Source organism: Corylus avellana, chromosome 2, assembly GCF_965113065.1.
Source record: "Corylus avellana chromosome 2, dhCorAvel1.hap1.2, whole genome shotgun sequence".
Classification (NCBI taxonomy): domain Eukaryota; kingdom Viridiplantae; phylum Streptophyta; class Magnoliopsida; order Fagales; family Betulaceae; genus Corylus; species Corylus avellana.
In genome coordinates, this window is record NC_142491.1 from 12776111 (window position 1) to 12798900 (window position 22790).

Sequence of the window (22790 nt, forward strand, 5' to 3'; positions counted from 1 at the left end):
AAATATATATCAGTGAGTACTTACGCATCTCTCCCTGACCACTTTATTCGGATAGCCACCATCCTTCTTCGTGTGTTTCGTGATATAATTTTGCGCTCAAGTCGGAGTAGTGCCCAAAGATAAGGTATGCATAGAAAAAAAAATCAATAAAAAATCGAAAATAAAATAACAAAGACCTAAATATATATATATATATATATATATATATATATATATATATATATATATATATATATATATATATATATATAAGACAAATACCTCTTGATGTGTCGCTCTAACGAAGCTCATCGACCCAGTGCAGTGAGGTGTGTTGTTTTTTTTTTCACAATGCCTTCATGCATGTAGGCAACAAACTCCTACACGAATACCACCCATAAAATGTCAGGCCTAACACAATTACAATTAATTCAACTACACTCATGATGTACCTTATTCTTCGGGTCGCACCATTTAGTCAACAAGACATTCAAGTTCTCGGCATTGTATGCCCTAACGGCATTCTCACCCATTCTCGCCTTCACTGCGTCTGGAGTATCGCCCGACATGATTTTTAATGCTTTTTTTACAGCATGTCTCCAACTTTTCAGCTTCACTCCCATGTCTCTGAACGCATCCCTTTTAATCGCTTCTAGATTGTACTCAGGCGGGATGTAGAACTCAGTCTGCACAAATTGAAAAAGTTAGGCGTATAATTTCACTCATTAACAACTTTTAAAATATTGAAATACACGTGCGAAAATAGAATAAAGAGTTTAACCATACCATCAAGGCATCCCATACATCCTCTTTCGCACGGGGAGGTACATCCGCCCATTCATCCCCTAATCTAATATAATTCTCGGCCCTTATGACGTTGCTGGTCGACCTCCTGGATTTCATCCCGCTAAATCCTACAGGCTGCCACGCCTTATTGTACTCGCACACGACATTTTGCCCGAGGGGGACCTCCCACGTCTTGTTCGATAGTGGGATTGTCACCACCTGAGTTTGGGTGCCCCCGTCTCGCCCGATGCCTAACACATTAATAATTGCAAATGTTAATTATTTGGAATTCAATAATAACTACATAAATTTTATATGTATTTAATATTGGTATTTGAAGCATATATACTTACTTATTGTCTGGAGCTGGTTAACGCCCAACACTTTTGTAGGATCATCGGGCTCCGAGTCATCTTAGCCAACATCCGCATCCTCCCCATAGTATTGTGTCTCACTGTCATCCGGATACGATGGCTCACTGTATTGGATACCACTGTTCAACTCGAGGGGAACAACCGCTCTACCTCCCCAGGTGCGCATATCCCCATCTTGCTCATCATAGGCGGGGTACTACCAAGATTATATGACGTGCCAGTGTCATACGGAACCTGCTGGGCCCCTTCCCCATGCTCGGGAAGTAATGGTTTATACCCCTGGTCCTCTATATGTAGGGACCCTCGTCGTCTACTCTTCCCCCTCGTACTCATGTCAACCTGTGAAACACATAACGCACCCAATTAATTATGTATATAATAGATAAAATATGCACCACAATAACCAATCAATGTAGAAAGAAATAACATTAAATATGTCAACTAATGTAAACTATATATATTAATATATATAGTTTATTAAAGCAAATTAATATATTATTAATTATATAATATATTAATGTCAACTATATATAATGTAAACTTTAATTAATATATTATTAAAGCAAATTTTTTTTTAACCACGTACGGCTCTAAGGCTTGTCGGATGTAGTCAATGTTATCCTGCAGATCCACTTCATTGGATATAGCTAGCTAGGTTAAATGTTGGTTTTAGTTTTTTCCGTTTATTATAACATTTATGCATTTGTATGGGAAGTGTAGATAAAATAAATCTAGCCACCTATGTTAGTTATTTTTCACTTTCTTTTTTCCGTTCTTAGCATTTACATACTTATTCTAAATTTACGAAATATAAACATAAATTAAATTTACAAAATCTAAACATAAATTAACCACAAAAAACTAATTTCAAAATATGAGGGTACGTAATTTTGCATGCATGCATGCAAATACATTAAACAATATTTTCACCATATACAAAACATATATGTCAAACAAGCAATACAAAACATATATCTTAAGCAAAAAAATTAATTAGCTAACATGTAGAAAGAATTTGTTAATATAACTACATCAACAATATATAATAATATACACTGTAAATTGCATATTTATATAATTTTTTTATTTATATAATATATAAATAAAAAAATTAGTGTATATATATATATATATATATATATATATATATATATATATATATATATATATATATATATATATATATATATTTCGGTATAGATGAAATCAGGTATATATATACCTGATTTTCGAGACTCGATCAGAGAACGCGTGGTGGCCAGAGTGAACAGCCCCGGTGACGGGCGCCGGTGAGAGAGAACCACCGAGAGAGAGAGAGAGAGAGAGAGAGACAACGTACGTGAAAAAGAGGGAGAACGGCCAAGCTGAGAGAGAGTACGCAGGTGAGAGAAATGTTGTAGAGGGCTGATGATCGAGAAAAAAAAATGGCGAATGATTTGGGTTTGCAGGTTGAGTTGCGCGGGGGAGAGAAAGAAAGAGAGGGAAGAAGGAAGAAGGAAGAAGAAAGAAAGAAAGAAAGAAAGAAAGAAAAAAAATGGAAAAGCTCGGGAAGGCAACTGGATCATCCAGCCTAGATGCGCCTTCCCGAGGAAGCTTCTTGACGTGCCACATGTGGCACGTCAAGAGTTTTTGACGTGCCATGTGGACACGTCAAAAAGTATTGACGTGCCACTTGGCGCACGTCAAAAACTCTTGACGTGCCACATGGCACGTCAAAACTTCTTGATGTGTCCGCATGTGACACGTCAAGACTATTTTTTCATTTTTTAATCCATATTCAAATTTTAAAACTTTAAAATTTAAATTTATATCATTTATTTACTTAATTTATATCATTCTTTTCTCTTACATAACATATTATCCATACAATATATTTAAAACTAATTAGAGAATAAACAAATTAATATTCTAGATGTACAGATAATAAAATTCATTTTTTCGTGAGGGCTCAATAATCTACTCACCAAACATTGTATTCTGTGTTGGCCGAGTTCATGTGGGGTTTGCGGGTCTTATAAAATAAATACATTATGTATGTCCTATATATTTTGTAAAAATTAATTTGTTTATGACATTAATTAATATTACTAGAATGACTTATGCATGATAATTTCATATCATATTAATGAAATGTTTGGTTCATATTCATGTAATATTAATATTAATTGTACAATAGTATGATTATGATATATACGTATATACCAATTAATTTATACTAATATGCTAAAATTAATTTTTCATATCAATTCAAATCTTAATTTTTTACAACCTAATTAATTTTAATTATAGTTAATTAAAATTTTTGACGTGTCTAATAATGACATGTGACATGTCAAAAATACCAACTTAAATTTTTAAAGTTTTAAATTTTAATATATATCTTTTTTTTCATCTTATATAACACACTATCCATACAATATACTTAAAACTAATTAAATAATAAATAATTTAATATTCTAGATATTAATATTACTAGACTAATTGATTATATTAATTAATTGGTATACAATAAGCATACAATTATGCATGCATGTGATAATATATATATATATACCAATTAATTTATACTAATATGAAAAAATAAAATTTTCTATCCATTAAAATTAAATCACTACATTAATTTTTTTTAATACATATTTTTATAATTATAATTAATTGTAAATTTTGACATGTGGGTGTAACACATCAAAAATTTTTGACGTGCTAAAATGACACGTCAAAAATTTTTGACATGTTAAAATCTAACACGTCAAAAATGTTTTTTTTTACATGTCTAGTTAGAGACGTCAAAATTTATTGACGTGGCAAATATAAATTACTGTTTGCCACATCAATAAACTGCATGTTTTTTGTAGTGACAATACGCCAAAGGAATCATTGATAGAGCACTTGTAGTGTCCCAGAATTTTCAAAGCTATTTAAATAGATTATTTTGATAATGATGTTATTTTAATATCCATTGTAGCTAAGGATTTTAATTCTTGGGAAATTTATGAGAGTGGTAATTAGAGAATGGTAATTGGTGAAATAATAGGATAGTAAATATGTAGCACCTCAGATTTTGAAAGTCTTATTTTAGAGATATTAATTTGATGCTATGATTATATTCATATTAGGCAATGATGTTAATTCTTGAGAAATTTATGATATTGTATGAATGGTAATTGGAAATTGGTAGGTAGAATAGTAAGTGGTAGGTAGAATAGTAAGTGGTAGGTGGAATAGTAGGTGGTAGGTGAAATAGTAAAATGAGGGTATAATTGTAAATTGAAGGTAGAATAGTGTTTGATTTTCTCCTATAAATAGAACTCTTCTCCTTCACAATTTTCACAACTCATCTCCTCTCCCATCTCTTGCATATATATTCTTCCTTCTTCCGCTTTTTACTCGGTCTTTCTTCTTTCTAAGAGTATTTACTCAAAACAGAGAGAGAAAGGGCGAGACCAAGCGCTACAAGAAAGAAAGAACACAAGAGATAGCGGACTTTAGAAATTAGTTTCAAAAGATATACTAGTGGTGTTAGTCATATTGGAGCAACTGGATTCCTTCATACCACTTTTAGCTTCAGTCTAGAGGTAAGTAAATTCACTACCCCTTCTAAAGTTACTTCATGTCATGCTATTTATTCATTCTTGTATCAAACTGTAAATGATTATTTTATTTACGTATTATGAAGTTATGTTGCATGCATGAAGGATTTCTAAATGAATTATGTAGAAAGTTTCTATTTCTTTAAACGCTTTCTATGTACAACAAGTTTATATTTGGAAAAGTTTCCATTTTAAGAAAAGAAAGTTGAGAAATGATGATGATTATAAGAAAGAAAAATGATGATAAACCCTCCTACATGTTGCCCTAAGATGCATCAAAAGAAGTACAAAGAAAAGTACAAGAGATGAGATAAATGTTTATGAAATGAGGGCACATGTATGGAGGAGAGTATTTTTGGCCCCAAGATAAGATAAGATGAGAGTTCGGTACCGATACTCGGATGGAGGCGAAACCACTGAAGGAGGCTATGCCAGAAGGTGGTATTCCATCAACAGACCGTTGAGTGCACCAAGAAAAAGAGTTAATTGACGGTCGGGCATGGCTGAGGCCACAGTTCAGTGCCATGGTCACAAGGACCCGCAACCCTCGTGCACAGGGGTAATAGTGTACATGGGCCTTATTATGAGAAAATGATACTATATTTTCAACGATGATATGCTATGATGATTTACAGAGATGATTTATAAAGATTATTTATAATGATGCATTATGATGATGATTTATAAAGATGATTTACAACGATGATCTATTACTAGATGTAATAGTATGTATATGTTACGGGAGATGCAACCGTACATACAGATATTATTATGGCTAGAATTATATTTATTTGCGAAAACGATTTTCAAAACTGAGAACAAGGAGTAAAACTATTTATGGTTATGGATTTTACTTGCTGGGCCCCCTTTGGGCTCATTCAGTTTTATTTCTTGTTTTCAGGTAGAAAGGATGCTGGAATAGGAGGCCGGAATGGGGTGGGAATAATTATTAATTTTCAAAGTCTTTTCATATAAGTTATTGTAACGATATGATATTCCGCAACTAAAGTTTAATGTTTTCTAATTTCGCTTGTAATAAAATCTCTTGAATAATGTTTTATACATTTTTCGTATCCTTTAAAATCAAGTACTCTGATAGACCTTATAGATCTTTGCAAGAACTTTTGTTGTAAAAGAAGAAAAGTGGCAAACTCAGCCTTAACGGGCTGGGGATGTTACAATTTTGGTATCAGAGCAAAGGTTATAAGGTTCTGGCAGACTTTTCAAAAAAAAAATAATAATAATAATAATAATAATAATAATTTTGGGGGGGTTAATGAGAAGCCACATTCCGGCCAAGTAGAGTGTGCATTGTTGTGTGGTCTCTAGTAAATGATGCATGAGCATTTTTCTAATGGTTAATTTTTGTTAAAAAAAAAAAAAAAAAAAAAAAAAAATCATCTTAGTGTGATTAATTTGGAGGATTTTATTATTGTGATCAAGTTAATGACGGAGATGAATTTTTATTTTATAGATAGGTTGTGATCTATAGTATCTGCCTATTCGGATTTGCGACAGTTTTCTAGAGTATCGATTGATAAGGGTATATTTTAAGGTGTCTCGAGGATTTAGAAAAGATTATTGATCACATGATTTATTAATTTGATGTTTAAACCTTGATTGTAGACTGTTGATGAATAACTCGATTGTTGTTATTGAGGTTGGAAAGAAACAATGGAAAAGATGTTGAGGTATGATTTTAGTGTGAACTGATGAATGATTGCAGAAATCGTGACTTTAGACTGTGAATAAGATTTACTCCTAGTAGAAGGAGATAAAATTTCAATATGATAAAAGAGAGTAGGCTTTGATGAAGGATTGAAAGGATTATTTAAATCTGAATCCCTCAACTTGAAGATTGGACGATAATATTATAGGTTTTAATTTCGAGGACGAAATTCTAATAAGGAGGGAAGATTGTAGTGTCCCAGAATTTTCAAAGCTATTTAAATAGATTATTTTGATAATGATGTTATTTTAATATCCATTGTAGCTAAGGATTTTAATTCTTGGGAAATTTATGAGAGTGGTAATTAGAGAATGGTAATTGGTGAAATAATAGGATAGTAAATATGTAGCACCTCAGATTTTGAAAGTCTTATTTTAGAGATATTAATTTGATGCTATGATTATATTCATATTAGGCAATGATGTTAATTCTTGAGAAATTTATGATATTGTATGAATGGTAATTGGAAATTGGTAGGTAGAATAGTAAGTGGTAGGTAGAATAGTAAGTGGTAGGTGGAATAGTAGGTGGTAGGTGAAATAGTAAAATGAGGGTATAATTGTAAATTGAAGGTAGAATAGTGTTTGATTTTCTCCTATAAATAGAACTCTTCTCCTTCACAATTTTCACAACTCATCTCCTCTCCCATCTCTTGCATATATATTCTTCCTTCTTCCGCTTTTTACTCGGTCTTTCTTCTTTCTAAGAGTATTTACTCAAAACAGAGAGAGAAAGGGCGAGACCAAGCGCTACAAGAAAGAAAGAACACAAGAGATAGCGGACTTTAGAAATTAGTTTCAAAAGATATACTAGTGGTGTTAGTCATATTGGAGCAACTGGATTCCTTCATACCACTTTTAGCTTCAGTCTAGAGGTAAGTAAATTCACTACCCCTTCTAAAGTTACTTCATGTCATGCTATTTATTCATTCTTGTATCAAACTGTAAATGATTATTTTATTTACGTATTATGAAGTTATGTTGCATGCATGAAGGATTTCTAAATGAATTATGTAGAAAGTTTCTATTTCTTTAAACGCTTTCTATGTACAACAAGTTTATATTTGGAAAAGTTTCCATTTTAAGAAAAGAAAGTTGAGAAATGATGATGATTATAAGAAAGAAAAATGATGATAAACCCTCCTACATGTTGCCCTAAGATGCATCAAAAGAAGTACAAAGAAAAGTACAAGAGATGAGATAAATGTTTATGAAATGAGGGCACATGTATGGAGGAGAGTATTTTTGGCCCCAAGATAAGATAAGATGAGAGTTCGGTACCGATACTCGGATGGAGGCGAAACCACTGAAGGAGGCTATGCCAGAAGGTGGTATTCCATCAACAGACCGTTGAGTGCACCAAGAAAAAGAGTTAATTGACGGTCGGGCATGGCTGAGGCCACAGTTCAGTGCCATGGTCACAAGGACCCGCAACCCTCGTGCACAGGGGTAATAGTGTACATGGGCCTTATTATGAGAAAATGATACTATATTTTCAACGATGATATGCTATGATGATTTACAGAGATGATTTATAAAGATTATTTATAATGATGCATTATGATGATGATTTATAAAGATGATTTACAACGATGATCTATTACTAGATGTAATAGTATGTATATGTTACGGGAGATGCAACCGTACATACAGATATTATTATGGCTAGAATTATATTTATTTGCGAAAACGATTTTCAAAACTGAGAACAAGGAGTAAAACTATTTATGGTTATGGATTTTACTTGCTGGGCCCCCTTTGGGCTCATTCAGTTTTATTTCTTGTTTTCAGGTAGAAAGGATGCTGGAATAGGAGGCCGGAATGGGGTGGGAATAATTATTAATTTTCAAAGTCTTTTCATATAAGTTATTGTAACGATATGATATTCCGCAACTAAAGTTTAATGTTTTCTAATTTCGCTTGTAATAAAATCTCTTGAATAATGTTTTATACATTTTTCGTATCCTTTAAAATCAAGTACTCTGATAGACCTTATAGATCTTTGCAAGAACTTTTGTTGTAAAAGAAGAAAAGTGGCAAACTCAGCCTTAACGGGCTGGGGATGTTACAGCACTAGCACTAAGGTGCATTTTGTACCGTCATTGTTAGGAATAGGATCCTTCCCTTTTATTTGAAATGAAAAGTATTCATTTAGTGTAAATATTATCCTTTTATTTTAATATTAAGATAACATTATCTTTCATTTTACATTAAAGTGATACTTTCCATTTCAAATGAAATGGAGAGGATCCTATAATGAATAGAGCATTAGTGCTGAGGCGCATTTTGTACTGTGCATGCCAGCTGTCTACATGATTTCTCTATTATATATGATGTTGATGATTTATCAGTAAGAAAAAAAAAATTGACACTAGTGTTTTTTTTTTTTTATTCAAATTGACACTGTACTTGATGTTGCATATTGTTGTTCTCTTATATAAATTTTTTCGTTCCCTTTAAAGTTTAAAATTTAACTAAACATTTTTTCATTTCCTTTACATGTATGCTTATTTTTTATATATATAAAGTTGGGCAATTTTTATAAAAATAAAATAAAATGAGAAAAGGAAAACACAAAATAACGAAAAATAATAATATTATATTGAAAGTTATAATTTACATGTATGATTTTTTTTTCCTCTTTAACTATGGGTTTTGAGTATATATATATATATATATATATATATATATATAAAGGTATGTTCCCTAATGTGTTTTGGGGATTTATTTTTTATTTTTTTTAGTTTGAAATAGAAAATAGTGCTTTGATGTGGTAAAAACAATTTTGAAAGCTTTGTATTTTTTGTTTTGTTTGTTTGTTTGTTTTTTTTTTTGATAATTTTAAGATATAATTTTTCTTCAAATTAAGTTAGAAGAATTTGTTAAATTATATTAAATAAATAAATAACAGTGTTTTATTGTTGGGTAGTTCAAATAATTACGAAACATATTTTCTATGTAAAATATTATGTGTATTTGATGCAAAGATTTACGTAATGTATGTCAAATTCAATTCAAAATTTGGAAGATAACCCAAAACTTTAAAGTGTATGCAAAAGAAAGTTTGCCCCACGCATTCACTAGATATAAAGAAGTCAATTAGTTTTGAGTTAGCCTCCTCACTTTAACAATAAATTTAGTGATGAAAAAGAAAACTAGTCACCCTAGTCTCATAACGCGCGCACCAGCTAGGGCAATAACATGCTTTGGTAGATTAAAACATGTAAATTATGGTTACAAAAAATATATTTATAATCTAAATTCAGGGGCGGACCCAAGGCAATGGTTGGGGGGACAATTGTACCCCCAAAATTTTTAAAAAGTATCTTAAAGTATGCATATTTATAAATTTATTCCCCCAAAATTATACTTTTTCCCTCCAAAATTATATTTGTGTCCTTAAATTTATTTATTTTTTAAAGTTTTGCCCTCTCTTCCAACATTTTTTAAAAAAAAAACTTCAAATACCCCCATTTATTTAATTTCCCTATATATTCAAAGCTACATTTTTCTTGGACCCAATAAATCATGTTTAGTTTATTTTGCTATTTGTTTATATTATTATATGTTTGTGATGTTATAAGATTAAATTTAAGACTTATATGCTTTTATTTTATAAAAATATGCGCACACACACATACACAGAGATTATATGTATGATGTATCGATGTACTTTTGTATTTATAATCTGTCTTCCTAATGTATCTAAAAAAAAAAAAAATTCGTCCCTCCACTCCATAAATCCTAGTTCCGCCCCGATAATCTTGGCTTAATTTCTAATGTTGACGTCAGAATTCAAAACTGTAACATTTGTGCTCAATCTAAAATAACTATATATAAATTTTTTTTCCAAATATTGAGTGAGAATCAGAAATTGTTGACCTTATTAATGATGGTGATTTTTTATTTTTTTAACTATTTTATCCCTTTTAAATACATTAACCATTTTTCTTGTCCACCCAAAAACGGGTACCGTCTACTCACTGACAACACTGGCCCATTACGCATAAGTATGTATACAGTGCATGCTAGCTGTCTACAAGATATTTTATATGGTATTGATATCATCAGTAAAAAATAAAATAAAAAATAAAAAATTTATATCAGAAATAGAAATAGGTGCATTGAATTGAATAGAATTCTTTCCGGTCTAGAATAAATTAAAAATATTAAAAATTTTATAGCCACAAATAAGACACATATTTCATTAAAAAAAATAATATTTTAGATAAAAAAAAAATTAATTAATTAATAAAAAAATAAGGGATGGCTAGCCATCCCATCTTGACTTTAAGGGGTGGCAAGACCACTCAATTTTAGCTGGAGGTCGCTTGAGAGCCACCCCAATGATCGGCCAGGGGTGGCCGGACCACTCCCAAGCATGGGGGTGGTCCGGCCACCCCTAAACCCAAACTAATATATATATAGTTTTGGGGGACCACCCCCAAGGGCCAAACAATTTTTTTTTTTTTTTTTTTTTAAGATTCAGACCTCTCCAAAGGTCATAAAGCCACCCCAAACCGGCGGTTGAACTTTGTTAACAATACCTGAAATCAAAGAGAATAATCTGAAGAGAACTGGGTTTGTATTTGATTACAAAGAGTTGAGAAAAGATGTCATGTATAAACAATAGAGTGTTGAGTCCTTTTTCAAACCAACTCTAGTGCTTGAATTCTAAGTAGTCTTATGCCTGTCTTGAACCACTCCCACCAATATATCATGCTTTTCATAAATGAGAACAGAAAAATATAAACAAAATTCCCAACCTTATGTTTCTTGTTGTTTTGGTTTATAGAAAATGTACTCATTTCAAGTGAAAGTTCAGAGAATTTATGCTTCCTCCAATATCAAGTTTAAAGATATTTAAAATTGCATTTCTTTTTAAATTGCATCAAGTAGAGCATAAAGTGAATACTGAATAACATCTCTAATATAATACGTGTCTAAACTAAATCTGCAAGCTATAATTTTTATCTAAACTTCCCTACCAAACACCACTAGCTGTTTTTTGTTTTATCATTTTATCCTAAAAAAAAAAAAAAAAAAATTGCAAATCTCTCTTCAAAACTGCAATAACTACAACATTGTAGATTTGTAGGACTATAGCTAAGCAGCAAACAACTTCCACATTAGCTTGTTAGGATTAAAATTAGCATTCAATATACGACAAAGAACATACATCATTGTACCTGTAAGTAATATCCCACCGTTGAATTTTCTAGTCTTAAACCAATCAACGTGCAGCATGACAGGCTTTCTCATACTGGCATTGATGAAACAAGCTGACACTGGAAAGACAGCTTGTGGATTTGGATATCAATTATTATTATTTTTTTTCCTACTTTCATGTCACCACTACTACTAAACCCTGAATCTGAATATGTTTAATAGATTGTGCTGTGAAAGCTTCTAAAAAGCCAAAACTAAACCACCTGAAAAATAAGAAGCTCTTGACCATCAACTTATGGTCTTAAACTGTCAAAAAAAAAAAAAAAAAAACCCACATGCAGGTTCTCTCTCTCAGGTTATCTAACTTTACTTATTTCTTTGCTAGTGAGATAATATTATCTCTTTATGTAATACGTGGCAAACAAGTCTTTACCATTTTCTAAATGCAGCCCTGCCTCAATAAATATTATTGAACTTTTTTTTTTTTTTTTTTTTTTTCATTTTCAGATGATAGGAAATGGCTTTAAATAAGGATAGCAAATTGACACTGTGGTGCTGTACATTTAATTAGTTGATAAGAGATAAGAGATTGATTACTTGACCATGACGCTAAGACGTTTCCATTACGTCTACATTATCTCAACCACCGTTATAAATGTTTGTGGCCCATTTATATTGAGAAAACTTTCTTGGCCTTTAATTTATGGCGTCTTGTTTGGGTCGAGATATTGGGTGTCGGCATATTTTATACGTCAGGAAATTAGAATTTAATGCTAAGAAAGAACTTTCCTGGTGTGTCCCATTAATTTGCCCACTCAATTGATTTGCTATATATATAAGCAGTTCAAACGGCCATTGATCGTTAGTATGTCATTGAACAGTTAATGAGCCAGATAAGCAGGTTATAAATAAGCCGGACTTTTTTAAGAAGATCTAAGGGTGAAAAATTGCCACGTCGAACAGACGGCAAGTTTTTAACCACATTTCGCAGGAAAAATGCAATATGATCGAGTCTAGCGAAGCTAAGATTTACACGTATGAATTTTATTTTTTTTTTGATAAAGTTGGACAATTTTTATATAAATAGAAAATAAAATGAAAACACAAAATAACGAAAATAATAATATTATATTGAAAGTTATAATTTATTTCTATAACTAGTTTCTGATAAATATCATATAGTAATCTTTTCCAGGCAAATAAATTTATGCTTCTATTTATTTTGTCTAATGAAGTTAAATCCTAATTTAATAATAGACAAGTATTATTTTTTTTTTTATATGAATAATGTTGATTTTTTTCCTCTTTAACTATGGCTTTTGAGTATATAACTGACAACACTGAGCCTTACATTACACGCATAATTAATTAATTGACTACAACACACCAGCTACTTACTGACAATACCATTTCAAACGAAATAAAGATAGCTGGTGACTGGTAAGGCCAACAGAAAGAAAGAGACAGATGAAGAAAGAGCGAATGCGTACCATTAATTGTGAGAAAATTTTAAATGAAATTTTATAAAAATAAAATAACATGAGAAAAGGAAAACACAAAATAACAAAAAATAATAATATTAGACTGAAAGTTATAATTTACATGTATGATTTTTTTTTTTCCTCTTTAACTATGGGTTTTGAGTATATATATATATATCGGTATGTTCCTTAATGTGTTTTAGGGATTTATTTTTTTTATTTTTATATTTTTAGTTTGAAATAGAAAATAGTGCTTTGATGTTGTAAAAAGGTAAAAACAATTTTGAAAACTTTGTATTTTTGGTTTTTTTTTTTCGTTTTGATAATTTTAAGACATAATTTATCTTCAAATTAAGTTAAAAGAATTTGTTAGATTATATTAAATAAATAAATAAATTGTTTTATTGTTGGGTAGTTCAAATAATAAGGAAACATATTTTCTATGTAAAATATTATGTGTATTTGATCCAAAGATTTACATAATTTATGTCAATTCAAAATTTTGGAAGAAAACCCAAAACTTTGAAGTGTATGTAAAAAAAAGTTTTCCCTACAATAACTAGATATAAAAAAGTCAATTAGTTTTGAGTTATCTTATGCACTATAACAATAAATTTGGTGATGAAGAAGAAAACTAGTCACCCCCACCTCGAAACTACCCCAGTCCCTTGGGGGTGGTCTGACCACCCCCAAATACACCTGATCCCTTTTTTTTTTTTGGCCAAAGGGGTAGCCGGACCACTCCCTTGGCCATGGGGGTGGTTCGACCACCCCCAAATCGGCCAGGGAGTCACCCCCTTGGCCAAAAATGGGGTGGTCTGGCCACCCCATTTTTGCCAAGGGGTGGCTGGAACAATCCCATCTTTTTTTTTTAATATTTTGCTTTAAAAGAATAAAAAAAATTTTAATATTAAAAAGTATACTTTTACTGCATTTGTCAGATGACACTGTAACTAAAACAGTACCGTTTCAATTACAGTACCGACCCCGGTGTTAAGCAAACGGGCCAAATTTTCCAAATTTCATTCGAAATCTTGTATTCTCTGACCAAGAGGTCTTCCTTTAATGAGATAATGGATATCTTTTTTTAAAAAAAAACAAGAGGCCACATTCAAACGAATTCAAACACCACCTACTCATCTACAACCGACAACACTGAGCCTTACATTACAGGCATAATTAATTAATTGACTACAACACACCAGCTACTCACTGACAATACCATTTCAAACGAAATAAAGATAAGCCAGTGACTGATCAGGCCAACAGAAAGACAGAGACAGATGAAGAAAGAGCGAATACGTACCATTAATTGTAAGAAAATTTTAAATGAAATTTTATAAAAATAAAATAACATGAGAAAAGGAAAACACAAAATAACGAAAAATAATAATATTACACTGAAAGTTATAATTTACATGTATGATTTTGTTTTTACTCTTTAACTATTGGTTTTGAGTATATATATATATATATATATATATAATTAACGGTATGTTCGTTAATGTGTTTTAGGGATTTTATTTTTTATTTTTTTTATTTTTAGTTTGAAATAGAAAATATTGCTTTGATGTTGTAAAAAGATAAAAACAATTTTGAAAACCTTGTATTTTTTTTTTTTTTTTCGTTTTGATAATTTTAAGACATAATTTTTCTTCAAATTAAGTTAAAAGAATTTGTTAGATTATATTAAATAAATTGTTTTATTGTTGGGTAGTTCAAATAATAAGGAAACATATTTTCTATGTAAAATATTATGTGTATTTGATCCAAAGATTTACATAATTTATGTCAATTCAAAATTTTGGAAGAAAACCCAGAACTTCGAAGTGTATGTAAAAAAGTTTGCTCCGCATTAACCAGTTACAAAGAAGTCAAGTAATTTTAAGTTATCTTATGCACTTTAACAATAAATTTGGTGATGAAGAAGAAAACTAGTCACCCCCACCTCGTAACACACGCACCAGCTCAGGCAATGTGCTTTGGTAGATTAAAACATGTAAATTATGATTACATAAAATATATGTATAATCTTGGCTTAATTTCTAATGTTGATGAAAAAATTCAAAACTGTAGGGTTTGTGCTCAATCTAAAATAACTATATATATATATATATATATATATATATATATATATATATATATATATATATTCCAAGTATTGAGTGAGAATCTGAAATTGTTGACCTTATATATTATAGATGGTGATTTTTTATTTTTTTGAACTATTTTCTCCCTTTTAAATACACTAACCATCTTTCTGTCCACCCAAAAACGGGTTCCATCTACTCACTGACAGCACTGGCCCATTACGCATAAGTATGCGTACAGCGTACAGCGTACAGCGTACAGTGCATGCCAGCTGTTTACAAGATATTTTATATGCAGAGTGTTGATGAGTTATAAGTAAAAAATAAAAAATAAATATATATTTTTTATATCAGAAATCGAAATAGGTGCATTGAATTATAAGCGTAAAAAACGGGTGCATTTAATGTCCGATAATGAAACATGTCAGAAATAGTTGCCAATCCCACCCACATTCAATCAAGGCTTTTCTTTTTACAGCTGAATAGTTGCCAATTCCCAAATCTGCAACCTTAATACGGAGTCGTTTAGGGATCATGTTTAATTGACAATTCATATGGAATTCCAACTGCTATAGATTTCATTTTTATTTTTTTTTATAATCTGATCAATTAGGAGAGGAAAAGAAAAAAACTACCAACTTTCACTTCATAAGGCAAGGAGTAATTTTCAACTAATAATTAATTAAGCTACCCTAAGGTCATATGTGGATCTTTTTCCTTAAAGGACAAAAAATCATCTCTTACAAAATTTGTATCCATAAAAGTGTTTGGTTTGTATTTAATTTTCAAGAACAATTACATTAAGCCTTAGCAGCCAGAGGGAAAAAAAGAAAAAGAAAAAGGATAACCATTTTTTATTTTTTCCCTTTTCTCTTCAACTTTTTCATTTTTCTAAAAAAATACATTGGTGAGTCTAGTGACGCTTAGGCTCTGCAATGTGACTGTTTGTCTTCTCTTTAGATTTATTTTCTACGATGATCTACGGAGTGAAGTTTTTCTATTATTTTTGTTTACGATTCGTTCTAGTTGTTTTCTAAGGTTTTGTTTACACGAAACCCTCATAGTAGCGGTCTTAGATCTTTGGTCTTTTTTTTTTTCTTTTTTTTTTCTTTTTTTTTTTTTATGGGAGCAAATAACTTACCGATGACGGAAGAATTATCAGACATATGGAAAAAATTTTATTGATGGTAGAGGAAGTGAAAGAGATTGTGATTGAGAATGCGCTTGCAGTGGAAATGGAAAAGTGAGATAATAATTGTCTAGTTGGGAAAGTTTTGATGGATCGAACAGTAGGCAGAGACTTGATTTGCTGGAATATGTTGCATATCTTAAAATTAATTGAGACGGTGACATTTGAAGATGTAGATATAACTTATTCCTCATATAGTTAGATATGATTGAGTCTAATTCCATCATCTTCCATCGGCTTGTTTGAACTGTGATGTGATCTCTAGCAAAAATGGCTCTTAAACAAAACATAGATGAAGTTTGGTTAGAAGAAATTCTTCAGTGTAACTATGTTATTATTTTGTTAGAGCAACATGCTCTATTTTTATGAAATGAATAAAGAATTATTACATCAAAACATTCTCACTTTTTCACTTTTTATATAACATTATTCACTTTTTAATATTATTTAAATAAAGCAATTATTGCAAACAATTTTTTTTTTTTTTTTCTTTTATACCAAACTTTCACTTTTTTCCATATTAATCCATATCAGGCACGGTGTATAGGGAAAAAGGGCATTTGATCATTGGGTTATTAATAACGGTAAGTGTTATATATATTGGGATAGTCAAAATAACAAAAAAGTTATTTTTATTAGTTTTATAACAAAAAAATACTAAAAAAAAAAATTCCATCCGACTAAGCTACTTTGGCTTAAAAATTGTCTAGTTACTACATTGACTAACAAATTTGTTGAGCAGTACTGTAGCTCAACAATATTAAATTAATTTAATAAAATAAATAAACTTGATTCTCTATCCTTTTCGAAAATAATTAAAAAAAGATTTTTAATGAAATAGTGAGAGTGGGATAACTAAAATGCTGAGTTTGGAGGTAGCCGGCGATCAATGTTAAGTTCATTTTTGTGACAACTGCAGGCCTCTCGAGTCTTGGGTAAAAAATAAGCCACCTAATCGAATCTAGTATTAGAAGCATAAAATACTAGGCATAGAATTAGAAAGCTAGAAATATTTTACCATCACTTCCAATTACTGGTTGAATAACTTTGTTGCCTCTACCAACAGCTAGCAAGGATACCAGCCTGCAGGAAATGAACAAATTTATATAAGAGACAATACAATATCGGATTGGAGGGTGGAGCAGGTCGACCCGAACCCGACACACTAATCTATTTTGCTAGCCTTTACTACTTATCACCGGCTTTTTGATGACAAGGTTGGAGGTAGAATCTTTACTTTCCAAACAGATTTACAGGACAGATAAATAAGAGACAACAGATGAGATAGATATAACAATAAATTAATGCATCTACAAGACTAAAGAGAATAGATTAGATTAAGTCCATGAACATGTATATGAATAAATAGTATATCAAAATCCAAACTTGGATGCTTCTCCATGCGTGTGTTTATCCTCCAAAGTTTCTTCTATACATAATTTGTGTAGTAGTATACACTTCTGGGTTATCGCAAAAACATAAAGTAGCAAATATGGGCATGGGATATATATGGTACTACATTTTAATGTATGGGTATCGGCACATATTTTATGCAATAAAAGCTTTGATTCCAACTCTGGATGTTTACAAAACAGTGGGCTTACAAAATCCTTTAGCTAGCCCATCCAACCAACTCTATGGGGGAAAATGACTAGCTAGATGATCTTTGAGTCAGAATTCGAACAATTTTTACCACGTTGACAAGCATCACAAACTGAGTTTCTTTCATGGGTGACCGCTTTACGGCCTTGCTCTAAGCCCTTTGTAATAGAGATTCCACAGGATAACGACTTGAGTTGCTCAAGACCAATTTTTTTTCTTTCTTTTTTTTACTTAAGACCAGTCTTTATTTTTATTTTATTAACTGTATTTTCGAAATTGGGAATCATGAGTAATGGTACATACACTCTCACATTTTCACATTTATTTTCACACTTTCTAGTTTTTAAAACTACCATTGAATTTAGAATGAATCTTTAATCCAATAGCAGTCTTAAAAGCCACCTAAGGTGTTAGAAAAATAATGGAAAGCAAGAAATAAAAATTGCTCCTAAAGTGAGTTACAATGTCGGTTTTTTTAAGAAATTATTTGCCCCCACCATAATTGATATGCAAAGGGTTACTACAAATATTTATTCAAGATACAATAGAGCCTAGAAATCTCTTGTAGTTTAGTTGCATTTTGCACAAACAAAACTAAACCCGAACACTCAGATTTTTTATTTTAGCACGAGATAAAGACTCAAATTTTAATGACCAAAGGTGTTTGAAATAAAACAAAAGAATTGAAAATTTTTCTGTATTTAATAATTGTAAAAAATATATACGACTCCAAACGACACCTATAAGGGGGTTGAATAGGTGTATACAAATAATACGTAGAATTAAAAATTAAACAATCATACAACCAAAATATGTAAAACAATAGATCACAGAGATACAGATATTTTGGTTACGAAGAGAAAACCATTTAGAGAACTCTCTAAAATGTAAAACCTCTCCGCGGCACCAAACCCAAGAAATCAATCAACTATAACAGAATAAGGATTACAATACGCTCACACTTACAAAACATTTGCGATTGACACTCCCTTGCATAAGACAAGCAACTCACTTGACTTCTACGGCAGTAGCCCTTTCTAGAACATCTAGCACAATCATTCTACTTGATCTCCTTTACCGGAACTCCGGTAGACTTCGGTTATTTATGATCTGTGATGAAGGCACAACATTTAACTCTAAGAGAAACCAACCCTAACGCTCAATATCTTAAACGCTCTCTTAGCACATGGAATTCTTATGTGTAATTCCTTACAATTTCGAGCATAACAGTTCTCTATATATAGACTACAAGAAAACATAGTACTAGTTGAAATGGGAAGAAAAACTAGTTCTAGTTAGAATAGGATCGTCCAGATTTTCGTTCTTATCTTGAGAGACGATTTTGGCATAGCTAAATTTTGAATTATGAAAATTGTGTTTCACAAAGATTTGTAGAATTTCCTGTTAGCTTTCCATTGCCGCTAGTTTTACCTCGATCCGATTCATGAGCCGAAAGTTATGATCAAAATACTGAGACATGTGCACCATCAAAATTTAATCAAATCTAATTTTAAGCCTAATTAAAGAATTCCGATTTGATTAAACTTAACCACATCATATAGGCCTTCTATTGTGATTAGTTAAGCTTAACACATCTTCTAGGTCTTCTCTTGATACAATACTTCGTATGTATGCACTGCAGACGGGATTGCATATGAATGCATTTTGTTAGAAGAATTAATTTTAAACTTTCCTTCTGAATCGTTATGCAGCATTTCGAACTTGGGAATGTTTCCGGTGGACAATTTTTGTGCAATAATAAACCCCCCTCAGGTTCTCTCTCTCTGTCTAAGTTTATTTAACTTTACTTATTTCTTTGTTTGTTCAATAACTTTACTAGTGATGGTGTTAGCTCTAGAATACAGAGATCCTTTGTAAAATTATTTGATGTGTTAAAATTGATAGTATTCTAATTAGAATACTATCAATTTTTCTAATTAGAAAAATGAGTGGCTCAATTTTTTTTGTTGGTAAAGGAAGTCCCGGTGTCAGGAATTCAAATATTTAAGAGCACATAATTTTGGGATGCTTTCAGCTCAGAAATTTCATTTTAAATACGTGGCAAATATCTCTTTACCATTTTCTGAATGCAGCCGTCTAAATGAAGATTATTAACAGGAATTTACACTGCCAAATCTATTTTTTCCGTCATCTTCTCTTTTCATTTTCAGATAATAGAAAATGGCTTTAAACAAGGATAGCAAATTGACACTGTAGTGCTCTACATTTAGTTGATGTTGCACGTTGTTATTGTCTCTTATATAAATTTGTTCAATAAGAATATAAATATACCCATTTGTACCATCTCTCAAGTATAGATACACCCAAGTCATTTATAGATCATACAGTAATATACTTGAGAATATTTAGGGAAAGAAAGATGCTTCTTTAGTGGAGCTTTGAACCCAACTATTATTTTATTGTAAAATTAGTTTAAGTCATACGACAAACAATTAGGAGAATGAGGTGGAACCTAGAAGAATAATGATGGAGATCTCCACAAGCACTTAAATGAAAACAAATAAGAGAATAAAGGATAAAATATCATATTATTTTTGTATCATATAAAAAGAAAATTGCAAACTTTCAAACTGTCTCTTTTGTTGAGAGATACTTTATATATGTGCATCTGGAGAGAGCAATTCTCAAAATTTTGAAGACTGTGAGAGAACAGTGATAACATTAAAAGATATATTGTTCAAAACTCTATAGGTGGATGGTTGCTATCAATAGTTCTTGCTTTGCTAATTTTGTAGTGTTTTCGGATGTGTTCTTTCCCTCTCCCTAAGTGGATATTTCTCTTGTATACTCTGTGTTTGAAAAAATTTATATAATTCAGGTGCTTGGAAAATATAAGACTATTTTATGTACATGAAAGGCTATAACTGTGCATATGAGTTGGATGCATTAAGATCATGTGAGAAATCTTTTCTATGTTTGTGAAGAGATGTAAATATTAGACGGTTGGCAATTAGTGAAGTCCATCATAATTCCGTTATTCGCAGGTCGATACAATTGTGTTTAGTTATAATGACTAATTGATAGGCTCTTGAACTCTTGTGAAAGTCCAAACCTATTTATTTGATTAGTGCAATGAGATGAAACTGTTTATATATTTTCTTGTCAGATTAACATTTATATCAATCAACATGTGTTATAAAAATGAAAATGTATCATGTACATTTTTGTGGGTTTATGCAAATTTGTAAATACCATCTATTTCACAGCCTCTTTAATTCTCTTAAAATTTGTTAAACACGTGGACATTTTTGTAAATCCTATCAAAGTTTAGTTCAACCTTTGCTTGATAATAACACGAAATGAACATAAGCATTTGTTATAGAGATATGCTCTTCTTCATTCTACCCACCATCTCCCCACCATCTCTTCTCTCTCTGCCTTTTTTTTTGTTTTTTTGTTTTTTTGAAAAAATCAAGATGACAAGGTGAAGAGATGGTGGGGAGATGGTGGGTAGAATGCATGGCAGCATTCCTCTTTGTTATAAGATCCATGCTGGCTACTATCAACGGTTTCATGTGATTCTTATCATCATGATAGAAAGTTCAATCTTGGGCTCCGTTTCTTTTCTTTTGGTGTAAAATATTTTCTGTCGGAAAATGTTTCAATTGAAAACATTTTCAAGGAAAACTGGTTATTTTCCAGTGTTTGGTTGCAAAGCTTTTTTTTTTTTTTTTTTTTTTTTTAATTAAAAAAAAAAAAAAAACCATGACCAAAGCTTCAAAATGGTCTGAAAAACACTTTCAAGTGTTTGGTTGAAACCTAAAAATGCTCTAAAAACACCATGACCATTAGAGCTGCCAATTTTTTACACAACTCATGAACTCAATACGAAATTAAAGAGTTAGGATTAATGAGTTTAACCCATTTAATTAAATGAGTAAGGTTAGGGTTGACCTATATAGTTTTATATTTATGTTTCGACGCGACTAGAACCCATTATGTGACATAATGGTTTACAAATTTTTGACATGACCCGCGAACTCGAAACGAACCCGATACATAATCTCGATGCAACCAAACTCGTCACACGAATACGAATTGCCACCCTAAGTCGACCATCACCCCCTCACCCAAAATCAGCATACAGTAGCAAAATCACCACACAAACACCGAATTCAAAAAATCACACGGAGATAGAGACTGAAAAATGGGTTTGAACAAAATTTTCGGTCGCCCCAAATATCGAATAATATAAAATAAGAACACCAAATCCTTTACATATTATATACGGAATATTCGAGCAAAGAGGCAGTGGCTTTTGGGCTTTAAAATTCTTATAATATGATTACATCTTATTATATTATCATTGATAGGATCTATCTATATAAAGAGAGCATTTCAGGGAGTTGAAGTGCACGTACGTTGGAGAGCCTTGCGGGGCGATCTGGGACGGGGAGGTCCAGGGACGGGTCGTAGGGCTGAGTGATGGTCCCCTGGAGCCACTGAGAAGCGACTGAGTCGCCGAGCCGCGCCTTCTCGAATGGGTCCGCTGTGTTGAGGACTCCAACCGCTGCTTCCACAAGGGTCTCGGCTCGGTCTTGCCGCCGGCTCATTTTCCCTGTCGCCACTCTGCTCTGCAGATTGCAATGAATAATAATAGATTATTAGATAATTGCATAAACGACACGTATACCAACACAAAACGACGGGAACTTGTTGGAGGTCACGTGATCCTATAGAGGAGTATTTTATTTATTTAATTATTTTATATATAACAATCTAGGACTAATAAATAATAAATCTTTGGTTAGAAATATTTGAGGTAAAGTTTCATTTTAATA